The sequence below is a fragment of the Salvelinus sp. IW2-2015 genome, linkage group LG35 (assembly GCF_002910315.2).
Source record: "Salvelinus sp. IW2-2015 linkage group LG35, ASM291031v2, whole genome shotgun sequence".
NCBI classification, from domain to species: domain Eukaryota; kingdom Metazoa; phylum Chordata; class Actinopteri; order Salmoniformes; family Salmonidae; genus Salvelinus; species Salvelinus sp. IW2-2015.
In genome coordinates, this window is record NC_036874.1 from 5,580,242 (window position 1) to 5,597,229 (window position 16,988).

The 16,988-nt window shown below is 43.0% G+C and overlaps 1 long non-coding RNA gene across 4 annotated transcripts; it reads right to left on the reverse strand.

Annotated features, from left to right (window-relative positions):
- Window positions 1–3,161: 3,161 nt before the first annotated feature.
- On the reverse strand, window positions 3,162–8,085 carry LOC111959208 (uncharacterized). 4 transcript variants are annotated; one of them, XR_002876626.2, is made up of 3 exons: window positions 7,869–8,085; window positions 7,027–7,611; window positions 3,162–6,772 (listed from the first exon to the last, which is right to left on the reverse strand). It is a non-coding gene; the product is annotated as an uncharacterized lncRNA (long non-coding RNA). The 4 variants fall into 4 exon arrangements; XR_002876627.2 differs by having other exon boundaries at window positions 7,027–7,125; window positions 7,869–8,077; XR_002876628.2 differs by having other exon boundaries at window positions 7,027–7,122; window positions 7,869–8,076.
- Between the last annotated feature and the right edge of the window lie 8,903 nt (window positions 8,086–16,988).

A 16,988-nucleotide genomic window follows, 5' to 3' on the forward strand; every position in this document is an offset into this window, starting at 1 on the left:
CCAGCCACCCTAGTCATAGACTGTACTCCCTGCTACCACACGGCAAGCGGTTCCGGAGCACCAAGTCTAAGTCTAAGAGGCTTCTAAACAGCTTTTATCCCCAAGCCGTAAGACTCCTGAACATCTAATCAAATGGCTACCCAGTCTATTTGCATTGTCCCCTCCCCGCGCCTCTTTACACCGCTGCTACTCTCTATGTATTATCTTTAACCACTTTAATAACTCTACCTACATGTACATATTACCTCAATTACCTTGACTAACCGGTGCCCCGCACATTGACTATGTACCGGTACCCCCCTGTATATAGTCTCGCTATTGTTATTTTACTGCTGCTCTTTAAATACTTGTTACTTTTTTTTACTGCATTGTTGGTTAGGGGCTCGTAAGTAAGAATTTCCCAGTACACCTGTTGTATTCGGCGCATGTGACTAATAAAATTTGACTTGAGTTGATTTGATTTGAAACACACACAGACAAGAGCACATACACCTCTGATCCAAGTGTGGGGAATAAACAGAGCTCTCAACACTTCCCTCTTCAGCTGTCAATCACACTACTGCAAAGATCTCATTCACCTCATTTGCTCACATTGTATATAGACTTATTTTTCTACTGTATTATTGACTGTATGTTTTGTTTATTCCATGTGTAACTCTGTGTTGTTGTATGTGTCGAATTGCTATGCTTTATCTTGGCAGGGTCGCAGTTGCAAATGGGAACTTGTTCTCAACTAGCCTACCTGGTTAAATAAAGGTGAAATAAAAAATAAAATAAAAAAAGATAGAGAGAAAGGGGTAGGGGCAGCAAAATAACTGTGTGAGATGTTTGTGTGAGAAAGATGTGTGATTCTCTGACTCAGATAATTACATGTTACAGAGTTTGACTTCAGCTCAGTCATATTTGATTTGCGCAGACTAATGAATTCATTACGGTTTTAATTGCATCACCTTTGGTTGATAAATGCAAGTGTAATATCAGCACTGTGCCCCTGCAACAGGACCACACAGGCAAGCAGGCACGCACACACACACAGGGAGAAAAATACAGTCTGGGCACTAAAAGCTAAACTCAGACTAAAGGACATTCTGATCCAGATGCACATTCAGTCTACTCTGGTGATTGAGTGCCTATATGGTGTTGTAGTAATGAAGTCCTGAACACACACACACACACTAACTCTCTCTCAGGTTGCCCACCTCTCTCCCTGTGGATTAGAGGCAGCTGTTTTCCTTTATGGTCATTACTGATCTGCACATTTGATAATTATTAACACACACACCCAAGTGATTGGAGAATTTGATAATTACTAACCATCTGGAGCACCATTCTAGCTAATCACCTAGAAAGAACGAGCGGGAGAGAGATATATGTGTAGAGGGAGGGAGAGATCTTAAAGGGAAATGTCACCGCTGGGGTGTTTTTTCTGTCTCCCTACATAATTATGTGTGATGAGAGGGTGTTTCAGACATAATTATGCACTATTGCGGTATTTTAGAATTTTTGTTCAACCAATGATTGCGCCTGCTGTCTGATCTAAAAATGAATGGATTCATGTTTTGTAGCAGTTTTTGTGAATTCTGTGTTTTGCCGACTGCACGATCACGCTAGCTGCGAGTAGATATGTTTGTCCTTGTTCAATAGAGCCATTGGACTTGTCTCAAGAATGTTCCTATCTGCCAGTACATTGCTGGATATCTAGGTTGACTCATTTTTAAAGATTACAGCCAACGGGAGCCCTACTTCCTTGTTCCCACCCTCTGTACGTTCACAGGTTCATGGGAGCTATGTTAACGTGCAGTGTCTATCCGAGATTGCTAAATAATTAGTTACAATGGCTGCTTCTGATGATTCCTTTTTCCAAGAAGAGCTGGATGACAATTTATTTGTTGCTATTCTACATAGGAACATACAGCCCTATTTATTTGATCCAGAATACACTGAAGAGCAAGAAAGAAAAATAATTGCGAGACCAGCAAGTAGTGGCAGCAGCCCAAACCAGCTGGAACAGGACTCGGGAGGGCAAATGACAAATAAGTAAGTTGCTTTGCTGTCGGTACCGAGCTACTGTAACAATACCAGATCTCTTTATACGCAAGGCAATATTGTTCAGTACAGTACAATTTAGTGATCGATTCAGCCATAACGGCCTTGCTAGTACCACAACAAGCCTAACTAGCCTAGCTAGCCTCAGTGCCTCTCATTAGGAAAAAAGAAGAAGAAATGTTTTGATGATGATGGCATAGAGTAAAGGAAGGACTTTGGCTTTATGACTCATATTAGTATTGGAGTAACTATACCTGTGTGTTGTAGCTAGCTGTAGTGTGTCTGTGAGATTTCTCGTATTGTACACCATGCTGCTACAGTAGGAATACAGACAGTACACAACGATTGCCCATGCTTGTCTAATAATGTCTTCCTCTCACAGACAATACCACTTTGATACAAAAAAGATGATGACTCTTAAGAGATGTGAAAGGTCTCATAATAACAATCTCCCCTTGTATCAAAGTTACTCTGAACACTTCACTGCACCACTTAAAAACACACCATGTGCAAGTATTCCCTCGCAAATGGTGTAGTATTTGTTATAAGCTTTAGTAGTATATTTTTCTTCTACTGTACATACAGTACCAGTAAAAAGTTTGGACAAACCTACTAATTCCAGAGTTTTCTTGATTTTTATTATTTTCTGGGTGAGAGAATGCCAAGCGTGTGCAAAGCTGTCATCAAGGCAAAGCGTGGCTACTTTGAAGAATCTCAAATATATTTGGATTTGTTTAAAACTTTTTGGTTACTAGATGATTCCATATGCGTTATTTCATCGTTTTGAGGTCTTCACTATTATTCTAGAATGCACAAAATAGTAAAAAAWATATAAAAAAAACCCGGGATGAGGTGTGTCCAAACTTTTGACTGTGTCATAAATTGGCATAACTGTTCCTGCTGTGTAAACTCACCTTGAGAAAAATAAACGTTGTTTTGAATACAGGCCGTGTCTACTTATTTGCTATCTTGACAGACTAATTTACTGAAGCATGTTTGCTTTCCATCAAATTAAAGTTCAAATGATACACCAACTCCCTGCATCATTTATTTTTGCATTAAGCTTGAAGCTAGTTTATCCAAATACATTTCAAGAATTTCACAATGAATTGATCCAGAAGTTGTCATCGACACTTTATTGGTTTCTGATACAGCTGTAATCGTTTAGTCACTTGTCAGTACATTTGCAAGAAATATAAAACACCACTATATACAATGCACTTGGAAAATATTCAGACCCCTTGACTTTACCCATTTCGTTACGTTACAGCCTTATTCTAAAATTGATTAAATTGTTTCCCCCCCTCAATCTACACACAATACCCCATAGTGACCAAGCAAAAACACATTTAGACATTTTTGCAAATTTATAAAAAAATAAAGAACTGAAATATCACATTCACACAAGTATTCAGACCTTTTACTCGGTACTTCTTTGAAGCACCTTTGGCAGCGTTTACAGCCTCGAGTATTCTTGGGTATGACGCTACAAGCTTGGCACACATGTATTTGGGGAGTTTCTCCCATTCTTCTCTGCAGATCCTCTCAAGCTCTGTCAGGTTGGATAGGGAGCGTCGCTGCACAGCTATTTTCAAGTCTCTCCAGAGATGTTGGATCGGGTTCAAGTCCGGGCTCTGGCTGGGCCACTCAATGACATTCAGAGACTTGTGCCGAAGCCACTACTGCGTTATCTTAGCTGTGTGCTTAGGATCGTTGTCCTGTTGGAAGGTGAACCATCACCTTAGTCTGAGGTCCTGAGCACTCTGGAGCAGGTTTTCATCAAGGATCTCTCTGTACTTTGCTCCATTCATCTTTCCTTCAATCCTGACTAGTCTTCCAGTCTCTGCCGCTGAAAAACATCCCCAGACAATGTTGCTGCCACCACCATGCTTCACCGTAGGGATGGTGCCTGGTTTCCTCCAGACGTGATGGTTGGCATTCAGGCCAAATAGGAAAATCTTGGTTTCATCAGACCAGAGAATCTTGTTTCTCATGGTCGGAGAGTCCTTTAGGTGCCTTTTGGCAAACTCCTAGCGGGCTGTCATGTGCCTTTTACTGAGGAGTGGCTTCCATCTAGCCACTCTACCATAAAGGCTTGATTGGTGGAGTGCTGCAGAGATGGTTGTCCTTCTGGAAGGTTCTCCCATCTCCACAGAGGAACTCTGGAGCTGTCAGAGTAACCATCGGGTTCTTGATCACCTCCCTGACCAAGGCCATTCTCCCCCGATTGCTCAGTTCTAGGAAAAGTCTTGGTGGTTCCAAACTCCTTCAATTTAAGAATGATGGAAGCCACTGTGTTCTTGGGGACCTTCAATGTTGCAGAAATGTTTGGTACCCTTCCCCAGATCCGTGCCACGACACAATCCTTTCTCTGAGTTTTACGGACAATTTTTTCAACCTCATGGCATAGTTTTTGCTCTGACATGCACTGTCAACTGTGGGACCTTATATAGACAGGTGTGTGCCTTTCCAAATCATGTCCAATCAATTGAATTTACCACAGGTGGACCAATCAAGTTGTAGAAACATCTCAAGGATGATCAATGGAAACAGTCTCATAGCAAAGAGTCTGAATACTTACGTAAATAAGGTCTTTTTATTTTTAATACATTTTCTAAAATCTCTAAAAACCTGTTTTCACTTTGTCATTATGGGGTATTGCGTGTAGATTGCTGAGGATAATGTTTTCTTTAAATCCATTTAAGAATAAGGCTGCAACGTAACAAAATGTGGAAAAAGTCAAGGTGTCTGAATACTTTCCGAAGGCACTGTCCATACAGTTAAAGTCAGAAGTTTACATACACCTTAGCCAAATACATTTCAACTCAGTTTTTCACAATTCCTGACATTTAATCCTTGTAAAAATTCCCTGTCTTAGGTCAGTTAGGATCACCACTTTAGTTTAAGAATGTGAAATGTCATTATAATAGTAGAGAGAATGATTTATTTCAGCTTTTATTTCTTTCATCACATTCCCAGTGAGTCAGAAGTTTACATACACTCAATTAGTATTTGGTAGCATTGCCTTTAAATTGTTTAACTTGGGTCAAGTATTATTCATGTAGCCTTCCACAAGCTTCCCACTAAGTTGGGTGAATTTTGGCTCATTCCTCCTGACAGAGCTGGTGTAACTGAGTCAGGTTTGTAGGCCTCCACACTTTTTCAGTTCTGCCCAAAATTTTCTATAGGATTGATGTCAGGACTTTGTGATGGCCACTCCAATACCTTGACTTTGTTGTCCTTAAGCCATTTTGCCACAACTTTGGAAGTATGCTTGTGGTCATTGTCCATTTGGAAGACCCATTTGCGACCAAGCTTTAACTTTCTGACTGATGTCTTGAGATGTTGCTTCAATATACCCACATAATTTTCCTTCGTCATAATGTCATCTATTTTGTGAAGTGCACCATTCCCTCCTGCAGCAAAGCACCCCCACAACATGATGCTGCCACCCCCGTGCTTCACGGATGGGATGGTGTTCTTCGGCTTGCAAGCCTCCCCCTTTTTCCTCCAAACATAACAATGGTCATTATGGCCAAACAGTTCTATTTTTGTTTAATCAGACCAGAGGACATTTCTCCATGTGCAGTTGCAAGAAGTAGTTTGGCATTTTTATGGCAGTTTTGGAGCAGCGGCTTCTTCCTTGCTGAGCGGCCTTTCAGGTTGTGTCGATATAGGACTTGTCTTACTGTGGATATAGATACTTTTGTACCGGTTTCCTCCAGCATCTTCACAAGGTCCTTTGCTGTTGTTCTGGGATTGATTTGCACTTTTTGCACCAAAGTACTTTCATCTCTAGGAGACAGAACACGTCTCCTTCCTGAGCGGTATGACGGCTGCGTGGTCCCATGGTGTTTATACTTGCGTACTATTGTTTGTACAGATGAACGTGGTACCTTCAGGCATTTGGAAATTGCTCCCAAGGATGAACCAGACTTGTGGAGGTCTACAATTTTTTTTCTGAGGTCTTGGCTGATTTCTTTGATTTTCCCATGATGTCAAGCAAAGAGGCACTGAGTTTGAAGGTAGGCCTTGAAGTACATCCACAGGTACACCTCCAGTTGACTCAAATTATGTCAATTAGCCTATCAGAAGCTTCTAAAGCCATGATTTTCTGGAATTTTCCAAGCTGTTTAAAGGCACAGTCAACTAGTGTATTTAAACTTCTGACCCACTGGAATTGTGATACAGTGAATTATAAGTGAAATAATCTGTCTGTAAACAATTGTTGGAAAAATTACTTGTGTCATGCACAAATTAGATGTCCTAACCGACTTGCCAAAACTATAGTTTATTAACAAGACATTTGTTTTGTGGTTGAAAATCAAATTTTAATGACTCCCAACCTAAGTTCATGTAAACTTCCCACTTCAACTGTATGTACAACAGCTAGCAATATATATACCACAATGCAGTTGTGAGCATACTAGGCATTTACATATTATATTACAAAATATGGATGTTGTGTTGGTTGAATGTTCCAGGCAGGTTCCTGAATGTTTTTCAGCTGGTGACCCTCTTCTTGTGTTGGGTAATGATAGCTGGTTTAGCAGGCTTTGGCGCTGTGGTGATGTTGGCAGAGATGTTTAGTGGAGCTGTGACTCTGGCTCCTTGTAGACAACCGTCTGCTCTTTTCTGCACTTCACAGCCATGTGGCCTCTCGTACACTTTTTCACCCCCCACTGCTTCGACCTCTTGCAGAAGATTTGTTTGTACTGCAAGTCTCCTGGAAAGGCATTAAGACTGATCATGAGGATGTGTAAAACATGAAGACTGATTATGAGGATGTGTAACCATACAATGATCTGTGTTCATCTGTAAACAAAAAAAGGGTACAATAGATTGATATGTGTTTCGTTACACTCAGTCAATAATGGGGCATTGAGATGGGCTGTTAGCAAAGATGAGAAAAGTTTAGTGTACAGCTTAGTGTATTGGTGATTTTGTTTTCTAAAGAGGGTATTGTGCTTTCATAAATACCTTTGGCTGCCCTGGCTTGTTTCAAAGTCAGATGATGTTGAGCTTGAGCTTATTCCAGGCTGAAAGCTTTCATCCAATGGGTCTACAGGCGCTGTACTACTAAAGCCGGTGTCAAAGCCATCATCAGCAGCAGCAGCAGGATTAGTGTGTAGGACACACAGAAGTCAGTGATTAAGCAACATTTTACTACTTTGTCCCCATCAATACACACTCAAACAAGATACTATATCCACCCACCCCATTCATGTCAATAGATCATGCATACTAACCTTCACACAATACCCACCTCCAACAGACACAAGTCAGTCACCCACACCATCCCCTCCTTACTAATACCTATTTTTCCCAATTTAGACTTCAAGCCTTGCATGAACAATCAACTAAGCCTCCATAATACAGAGAAAGCTACAGTAGAAGTTGTAGCCTACTTGTAAACACACCAACTATGACAACAAGACACGGACCATGTTTGTTCCTAGCTCCAGTTTATTTATTTGCTCATCATGGAGTCATGGAAAGATTTAGTAGATTTTAGGTTCTTGGTGCTGAGCTTGATGCCGCTGCAGATGTTGATGGGATCATACTCTAAAGAACACATAGCCACGTTAGCCTCTGCGATAGTTAGTTAGCTAGCTAGCTAATGGTTAGCTAACATTACCTAACGAAGCTAATGTTAGCTTGCAAAGTTAAAAATCACATGGCCAGATAGCAGCTGGCTAATTACATTGTTATGCTTTGAAATGTCTAGCCAGCATATTATGAACGCTAGCTAACTCGATTTTGGTTTAGATAAACAAATGTAGTTCTCTAGTTAGTTAGCTAGGTAAAGTTAGCTACGTTACCTCAGCTTAACTTATTTTCTGCTGCGCGGATCGGGTGCCTTCCGCTTTGAGGTGAAGGGGAATTTCAATGGAATATCATCACTTTTCAAAGCTCAACGACATTGCAACCCCATCAGTTGATTCAGTTCCGTTTCGAAATCCTCTGTCTGAAAGTGCTGGCTGCAAACACAGACATTTTGATTTTTCTTACGTCAACTGTATACATCTCCAAATCGCAATGAATTCTGGACATTGTGGTTTGCTTACAACCAGGAAATGTAGCTGGCCGTTTCTACCGGTGAGATGCAGAAACACTTGTATTTGTGTGTAATGAGGAAATTTTAAATGTTTACTACACATATGATATGTTAATAACATATTAATGGACATATATAGTGAAATAGAGCAGCAGTGAAATTTCCATTTTAAGAAAATGCACTCACAACCACAATTTTTTTTTATTTTACCATTATTTTACCAGGTAAGTTGACTGAGAACACGTTCTCATTTGCAGCAACGACCTGGGGAATAGTTACAGGGGAGAGGAGGGGGATGAATGAGCCAATTGTAAACTGGGTATTATTAGGTGACCGTGATGGTTGAGGGCCAGATTGGGAATTTAGCCAGGACACCGGGGTTAACACCCCTACTCTTACGATAAGTGCCATGGGATCTTTAATGACCTCAGAGAGTCAGGACACCCGTTTAACGTCCCATCCGAAAGAGGGCACCCTACACAGAGCAGTGTCCCCAATCACTGCCCTGGGGCATTGGGATCTTTGTTTAGACCAGAGGAAAGAGTGCCTCCTACTGGCCCTCCAACACCACTTCCAGCAGCACCTGGTCTCCCATCCAGGGACTGACCAGGACCAACCCTGRTTAGCTTCAGAAGCAAGCCAGCAGTGGTATGCAGGGTGGTATGCTGCTGGCGAATCAATATGGAAGAAACATAATTGGTGTATAGATAGAAGTTAAAACATTCTTCAAGGTTTATCTCATATGGGAGCTTTTTCCTGGTTCATCTCTGAAAACATGTTTTGTGTTGCTACTAACTTCTCTATTTTTCACCATGAATCTTGTTCTGGAGGCAGCTTTGCATAGCAGTCACTAGCTGGCACAGCCACAAAGTCATAAAATCTGATTTTAAACCTAACCATAACCATACTGCTAACCCTAATGCTTAACCTTAACCTCCAATTAAGACCTAAAAGCTCATTCTTGTCTTCATGGATTTCTTCAATAATAGCCCATTTTGATTTTGCAAGCTGACCTATCCAGGACAAGACTCATGACAATAAACGTCAACCTGCCCTTTGCTCTCTTTGTTTTTTCCGTACATTCCCCTTTGCCATCCTTTTCCCTCTCTCCTCAGCTATCATCTCAACTTTTTAGTTTCACAATTTTCTTTCTTTCTCTGCCCACTACCTGTTCTCTCATCTCTCACTCCATATTGCCTTTCTCCTTTCATCTCTCTGCCCCATACATTTTTTAGCAGGTCAACTGATCAGTGGTTGGACCATCCTCTGTGCTTTAGGTGTGGTGTGTGTGTGTGGTGTGTGGTGTGTGTGTGTGTGTGTGTGTGGTGTGTGTGGTGTGTGTGTGTGTGTGTGTGTGTGTGTGTGTGTGTGTGTGGTGTGTGTGTGTGTGTGTGTGTGTGTGTGTTTGTGTGGGTGTGGGTGTGTGTGTGTGTGTGTGTGTGTGGTGTGTGTGTGTGTGTGTGTGTGTGTGTGTGTGTGTGTGTGTGTGTGTGTTGTGTGTGGTGTGTGTGTGTGTGTGTGTGTCGCGTGGTTGTGCCTGCACGTGTTTGTGTTTGTGCTGTTAGCCCTATGTGTGTATGTATTTGTGCACGCATATGTGTGTAGTTTATATTAAATCAAAGTGTTTTGATTTGATTACCGTTTGTATTTCCATGTTTATGTATGAGATCAGGTCAGAGATAACCCTGAAAGAGCACCGTGCATCAATACCAACAACTCAGAGACACACACACAGACCATAAAAAAATTGAAACGAAACATGCAACAATTTCAATGATTTTACTGAGTTACAGTTCATATAAGGAAATCAGTTAATTGAAATACATTCATTAGGCCCTAATCTATGGATTTCACATGATTGGGCAGGGGCTCAGCCATGGGTGGGCCTGAGAGGGCATAGGCCCACCCACTTGGGAGCAAGGCCCACCCACTGGGGAGCCAAGCCCAGCCAATCAGAATGAGTTTTTCCCCACAAAAGGGCTTTATTACAGACATAAATACTCTTGTCTCAGACGATCCCGGAGGTGAAGAAGCCGGATGTGGAGGTCCTGGGCTGGCCTGGTTACACCTGGTCTGCGGTTGTGAGGCCACAGCGTTAGAGGCGGCTTATGGTAGAGAAATGAACATGAAATTCTCTGGCAACATCTCTGGTGGACATTCCAGCAGTCAGTATGCCAATTGCACGCTCCCTCAAAACCTGAGACATCTGTGGCATTGTGTTGTGTGACAAAACTGCACATTTTAGAATGCTTTTTTATTGTCCCCAGCACAGGGTGCACCTGTGTAATGATCATGCTGTTTAATCAGCTTCTTGATATGCCACACCTATCAGGTGGATGGATTATCTTGGCAAAGGAGAAATACTAAGAGAGGTGGAAACAAATTAGTGTACAAATGTGAGAGTAATAAGCTTTTTGTGCATATAAACAATTTCTGGGATCTTTTATTTCACCTCATGAAACATGTTGCTTTTATATTTTTGTTCAGTATATTAGAGATAGATATTACACATAGAGAAATATAGTAGAGATAGACAGTAGAGATGGACAATAGAGATGGACAGTGGAGAAGGACAGTAGAGAAGGACAGTGGAGATGCTGTAGACAAGTAAAAGCAGAGATAGCCAATAGATACAAACAGGCAATATGGGGAACATTAACAATGAAGAGAGAGTTTGGACAGAACTCTTTATTTCCCACACCACTGCAAAGAGCCTCTGGGTTGTTTTGTATGCGGGCCCATTGCCCACGTTGTGAATGTGTGTATGTGTGTCTTCTCTGGCTGTGAGGTATATCCATGTCCTGCGGTGTTGGATTACTCATTAAATAGAGAAGAACGGAGGAAGGAGAGGAAGGGAACCCCTCCAAAGATGAAAAGTATGTAGGCGGTGTGTGTGCGTATTTTGAGTATTTATACATTTCCCATCTGACTCTTGGGAAGTGGATAAAGGGCCTCGTTGCCAAACTCCGAAAGTATCCCTTTAAACATTTCACAGTCTTCCATTGTCTCCAAGCCCAGAGGCCAGGAGCAAGTAGCATCAACATAGTTCTACTTTCKTATTTTTCCTTTCCATGTGTCTGACTCACTATTTCTCTCGCTGTCTATCTCTGCTTTGTAACACATTGATTTTGTAGTCAGTCCATAGCGTACTGAATCTGTGTTGTATTAGAAGTTTACTGGGAGGGGAATGCTTTCAAATAGTTAAGGAAAATCCAAAACAGGGACTTCAGACTTCAAAACACATGAAAAAAATAGACAAAGACAAACGTCTCTGTTACTCAGTCCTTATTAGTGTCCATTCACTGTTGTAGCAGTAGGGAACTTCTGTGTGTGTATGTGTGTGTGTCAGTGTCTGTGTGTCTGTGTGGGATTAAATCAAATCAAACTTTTTGTCACATGCGCCGAATACAACAGGTGTAGACCTTTCCGTGAAATGCTTACTTACAAGCCCATAACCAACAATGCAGTTCAAGAAGGAATTAAGACAATATTTACCAAATAAACTGAACTGAACAATAAAAAATGTATAATAAAAAAGTAACACAATAAAATAACAATAACGAGGCTATGTACATGGGGTACCAGTACCGAGTCAATGTGCAGGGGAACAGGTTAGTCGAGATAATTTAGGTAGCGGTAAAGTGACTATACATAGATAATAAACAGCGAGTAGCAGCTGTGTAAAAACAAATGGGCGGTGTAAATGTAAATAGTCCGCGTGGACATTTTATTAATTGTTCAGCAGTCTTATGGCTTGGGGGTAGAAGCTGTTAAGGAGCCTTTTGGTCCTAGACCTGGCGCTCCGGTACCGCTTTCCGTGCGGTAGCAGAGATAACAGTCTATGACTTGGGTGACTGGAGTCTCTGACAATTTTTTGGGCTTTCCTCTGACACCGCCTAGTATATAGGTCCTGGAAGGACGCTTGGCACCAGTGATGTTCTGGGCCGTACGCACTAACCGCTGTAGCGCCTTACAGTCGGATGCTGAGCAGTTGCCATACCAGGCGGTGATGCAACCGGTCAGGATGCTCTCGATGGTGCAGCTGCAGAACGTTTTGAGGATCTGCGGATCCATGACAAATCTTTTCAGTCTCCTGAGGGGGAAAAGGTGTTGTCATGCCCTCTTCACGATTGTCTTGGTGTGTTTGGACCATGATAGTTCATTGGTGATGTGGACACCAAGGAACTTGAAACTTTCGACCTGCTCCACTACAGCCCCGTCGATGTTAATGGGGGCCTGTTCAGCCCGCCTTTTCCTGTAGTCCACAATCAGCTCCTTTGTCTTGCTCACATTGCCAGGTCTCTGTCCTCCTCCATATCGGCTGTCTCATCGTTGTCGGTAATCAGGCTTACCACTGTTGTGTTGTCAGCAAACTTAATGATGGTATTGGAGTCATGTTTGGCCACACAGTCGTGGGTGAACAGGGAGTACATGAGGGGACTATGCACGCACCCCTGAGGGGCCCCGGTGTTGAGGATAAGCGTGGCAGACGTATTATTGCCTACCCTTACCACCTGGGGGCGGCCCATCAYGAAGTCCAGGATCCAGTTGCAGAGGGAGGTGTTTAGTCCCAGGGTCCTTAGTTTAGTGATGAGCTTTTTGGGCATAATGGTTTTGAACGCTGAGCTGTAGTCAATGAACAGCATTCTTACATAGGTGTTCCTTTTGTCCAGGTGGGAAAGAGCAGTGTGGAGTGCAATTGAGATTGCGTCATCTGTGGATCTGTTGGGGCGGTATGCAAATTGCTGCTGTTGATGTGAGCCATGACCAGCCTTTCAAAGCACTTCATGGCTACCGACGTTCATTTAGGCAAGTTACCTTCGATTCCTTGGGCACAGGGACTATGGTGGTCTGCTTGAAACATGTAGGTATTACAGACTCGGTCAGGGACAGGTTGAAAATGTCAGTGAAGACACTTGCCAGTTGGTCCGCGCATGCTTGGAGTACACATCCTGGTAATGCGTCTGGCCCCGCGGCTTTGTGAATGTTGACCTGTTTAAAGGTCTTGCTCACATCGGCTACCGAGAGCGTTATCACACAGTCGTCCGGAACAGCTGGTGCTCTCATGCATGCTTCAGTGTTGCTTGTCTCAAAAAGAGCATAAAAGGCATTTAGCTCGTCTGGTAGGCTCGCTTCACTGGGCAGCTTGCGGCTGGGTTTCCCTTTGTAGTCCATAATAGTTTTCAAGCCGTGCCACATCCGACGAGCGTCAGAGCCGGTGTAGTAGGCTTCCATCTTAATCCTGTATTGACGCTTTGCCTGTTTGATGGTTCGTCTGAGGGCATAGCGGGATTTCTTATAAGCGTCCGGATTAGTGTCCCGCTCCTTGTAAAGCGGCAGCTCTAGCCTTTAGCTCGATGTGGATTTTGCCTGTAATCCATGGCTTCTGGTTGGGATATGTACGTACGGTCACTGTGGGGACGACGTCGTCAATCCACTTATTGATGAAGCCGATGACTGAGGTGGTATACTCCTCAATGCCATTGGATGAATCCCGGAACATATTCCAGTCTGTGCTACAGTAGAAAAACAGTCCTGTAGCGTAGCATCCGTGTCATCTTACCACTTCCGTATTGAGCGAGTTACTGGTACTTCCTGCTTTAGTTTTTGCTTGTAAGCCGGAATCGGGAGGTTAGAATTATGGTCAGATTTGCCAAATGGAGGGAGGAGGGAGAGCTTTGTATGCATCTCTGTGTGTGGAGTAAAGGTGGTCTAGAGATTATTTTCCTCTGGTTGTACATATGACTTTCTGGTATTAAAGTCCCCGGTCACTAGGAGCGCCACTTCTTGATGAGGATTTTCTTGTTTGTTATGGCCTTATACAGTTGGTTGAGTGCGGTCTTAGTGCCAGCATCGGTTTGTGGTGGTAAATAGATGGCTATGAAAAACATAGATGAGAACTCTTTTGGTAGATAGTGTGGTCTACAGCTTATCATAAGGTACTCTACCTCATGCGAGCAATACCTCGAGACTTCTTTAATATTAGACATTGTGCACCAGCTGTTATAGACAAATAGACACACACCCCGCCCCTTGTCTTACCAGACGTAGCTTCTCTGTCCTGGCGATGCATGGAAAATCCCACCAGCTCTATATTATGCAGTGTGTGTAGCTGTCCAGTACAACAGATAATCAATGTAGCTTAATGCTTTTACAGGAGCAAGTAATGTCCACACACATACACCACACACACACACACACACACACACACACACACACACACACACACACACACACACACACACAGTATGCATGTTTTAAGTTCACTTCAGTTTAGCAGCTCAAGTTAACTTACTTCTCAGGTAACGGAGAATGTGTGTGTATCAGAAGCTTGTGATTTATGTAGATGAGTGTCGTCGTCCGTAGAGGAGGATAATTCCCAGGCCTAACTAGTGGCTGAATGATTCATCAGTCTGGCTGCGGCAGGCATCAATAATCGATGGCATAGCAGGGCATGCAGGATTCCGCTCCCCGTGATTAAAAGTGCCCCACTTCAGATCTAAACGCCTCACTTCCTCTCTTCTCCTCTTCCTGCAGGGTTTAAAACACACCTCTACACACACACACACACAAACACACACACCACTTAACTTCCCCTTCACAGCTAATCCATCTCTACTCTTTTATTTTAACATCATCTCACCTTAGACACACACACACAAGCTTTTATTTATTTATTTAGCCTTTATTTAACTAGGCAAGTCAGTTAAGAACAAATTCTTATTTACAATGACGGCCTACCAAAAGGCCTCCTGTGGGGACGGGGACGGCTGGGATTAAAAACAAATAAATAAAACAACATATCAAGGCAGCAACACATGACAACATAGCATGGTAGCAACACAACATGGTAGCAGGCCAAAACATGGTACAAACATTATTGGGCACAGACAACAGCACAAAGGGCAATAAGGTAGAGACAACAATACATCACGCAAAGCAGCCACAAGCTTAACATTGCCTCATCACTACCTTTCCTTCTATACAATCATCCCTTCACTTTGAAATCTGTTTCTTTACAGTAAATTCATCACAGAGAGAAAGAGGGAGTATGAGAAGATAAGGAGTCAATGGGGAGAAGAGAGGGAGAGGGATAAGAAAGGGAGAGGGATAAGAGAGAGAGAGGGAGAAGAGAGGGAGGGGTGGAGAACGAGAGGAGAGAGCAGAGAGGGGGGCAGAGGGAGAAAGGAGAGGGGAGAGGGAGGGTGGAGAGAGAGAGGGAGAGGGAAAAGAAGGAGGGAGAGGAGAGGAAGAAGGAATAGGAGAAGAGAAGGAAGAAGAGAGGAGTTCACTCCTTCTCCCTTCCTTCTCCCCTACTCTCTCTCCAAAGCTGTTGTGGTGTTGACTTCGTTGCAGAACAAATCTGGGACCGATTTAGGAACATTCACCCTCCACATTTTACTCCAATTCTATACATACTAATGCACAACTACAGAGACAGAGAAAGAGCAAGGGGAGGAGATGAGGTTTGTTATTGGTTTTTGGTTGTGGTTTAGTGTGTGTGCTGTGTGGTTCGTGTGTGTTGTGTGTGTGTGTGTGTGTGTGTGTGGTGTGTGTTGTGTGTGTGTGTGTAGTGTGTGTGTTTGTGTGTGCTGTGTGTGTGTGTGTGTGTGTGTGTGTGTGTGTGTGCATGCCTTGCGTTCCTGCGTTCCTGCTCGTTTCCTGCCTGCGTTCCTGTGAGTGCATTGAAATATGTTCCACATAATCGTGTTACTTTCCTGTAAAATGAGGATGTTTGATGCCGGAGATGGCATTTAGGCATAAAGTGGAGAGACGTAATGACAAGAAAAACAGAGTGAGGGAGAGAGGATGAAGGGATGGATGTATAAAGGTGTTAGTTGAGCCAGTCTGTGGAGAAGTGAGGTGATAGAGTGTATGAGGCGATGTGTGTAGAGAGACGGTCAAAAGGAAACCAGTCAGTTTGGAAGCAGAAGTTAAAGTATGATATTATTGTACAGAGGGATGAGCTGAAAGACTGGATGGGGAAAGGGGAAAGAGGGAAATAAGATCAAATGAGGGGAGAAGCAGGAGAAAAGAATAGAAGGGTGAGGATGAAGCGGAGTGGGTGAGGAGGAGGAGTAAAAGGGATGAGGATGGAGGGAGGAGAGAGAGAATGGGGATAAAGAGGGAAAGTGGCTATGGCTACCCTTGGGGACACAGGCTGTGTGGGAGTTTTAAAGAAGCGGATTCACAAACATCTCCTTTTCTCTCTCTCTTTAATTGGTTTGTGATGTTTTCTTAAAGCAGAGAGAGAGAAAATCTCTAATTCGAGCATTAGTTGCAGCTACAGAAGTACCCTCCTCCAACACACACATCATGGAAAGCCCTAGAGAGCACAGAAAGAGCAGAGCAGCAGCGGGGTCAAAACAGTACATTATGAGTCACAGGAGAGAACACACAGCTGTTTAAATGGAGTGAGTGTTCTGTGTGTGTGTGTATGTCTGTATGTCTGTGTGTTTTGTGTGTGTGATGGTCTTCTAGGAACTTCTGTCTGGTCCTGTCTTTGTGGTGGTCTTTCTTATGAGATAAAAAAAAGCATACAAGAAGAGAGGGAAAGAGAAAGGAGAGCGAGAGGGGTATGATAAATGATCAAAAAGAAGAATAGAAGACATGTCCCAGGGACTTGCTGTGTGTGGCTTCAGAGAGAGAGACTGCTGTTCAGGTATTCATGTGCGTAATCATGCAGCTGTAGAAAGGGCTTCGAACAGGCAGTTGTTTATTCATCAGTTCCTCCCGTCATCTACCCATCCGCTCCCTCCATCTCTCTTTAGGATCTAACTGTGGCAGTTGTACTGTTCTTCGTCTGTCTGGAACTGTCCTTTATGTCCTCTCTGTGTAGCTGATATATGTCTGTGACTGTTCAACTAGAAAGGCCTTATGTAAG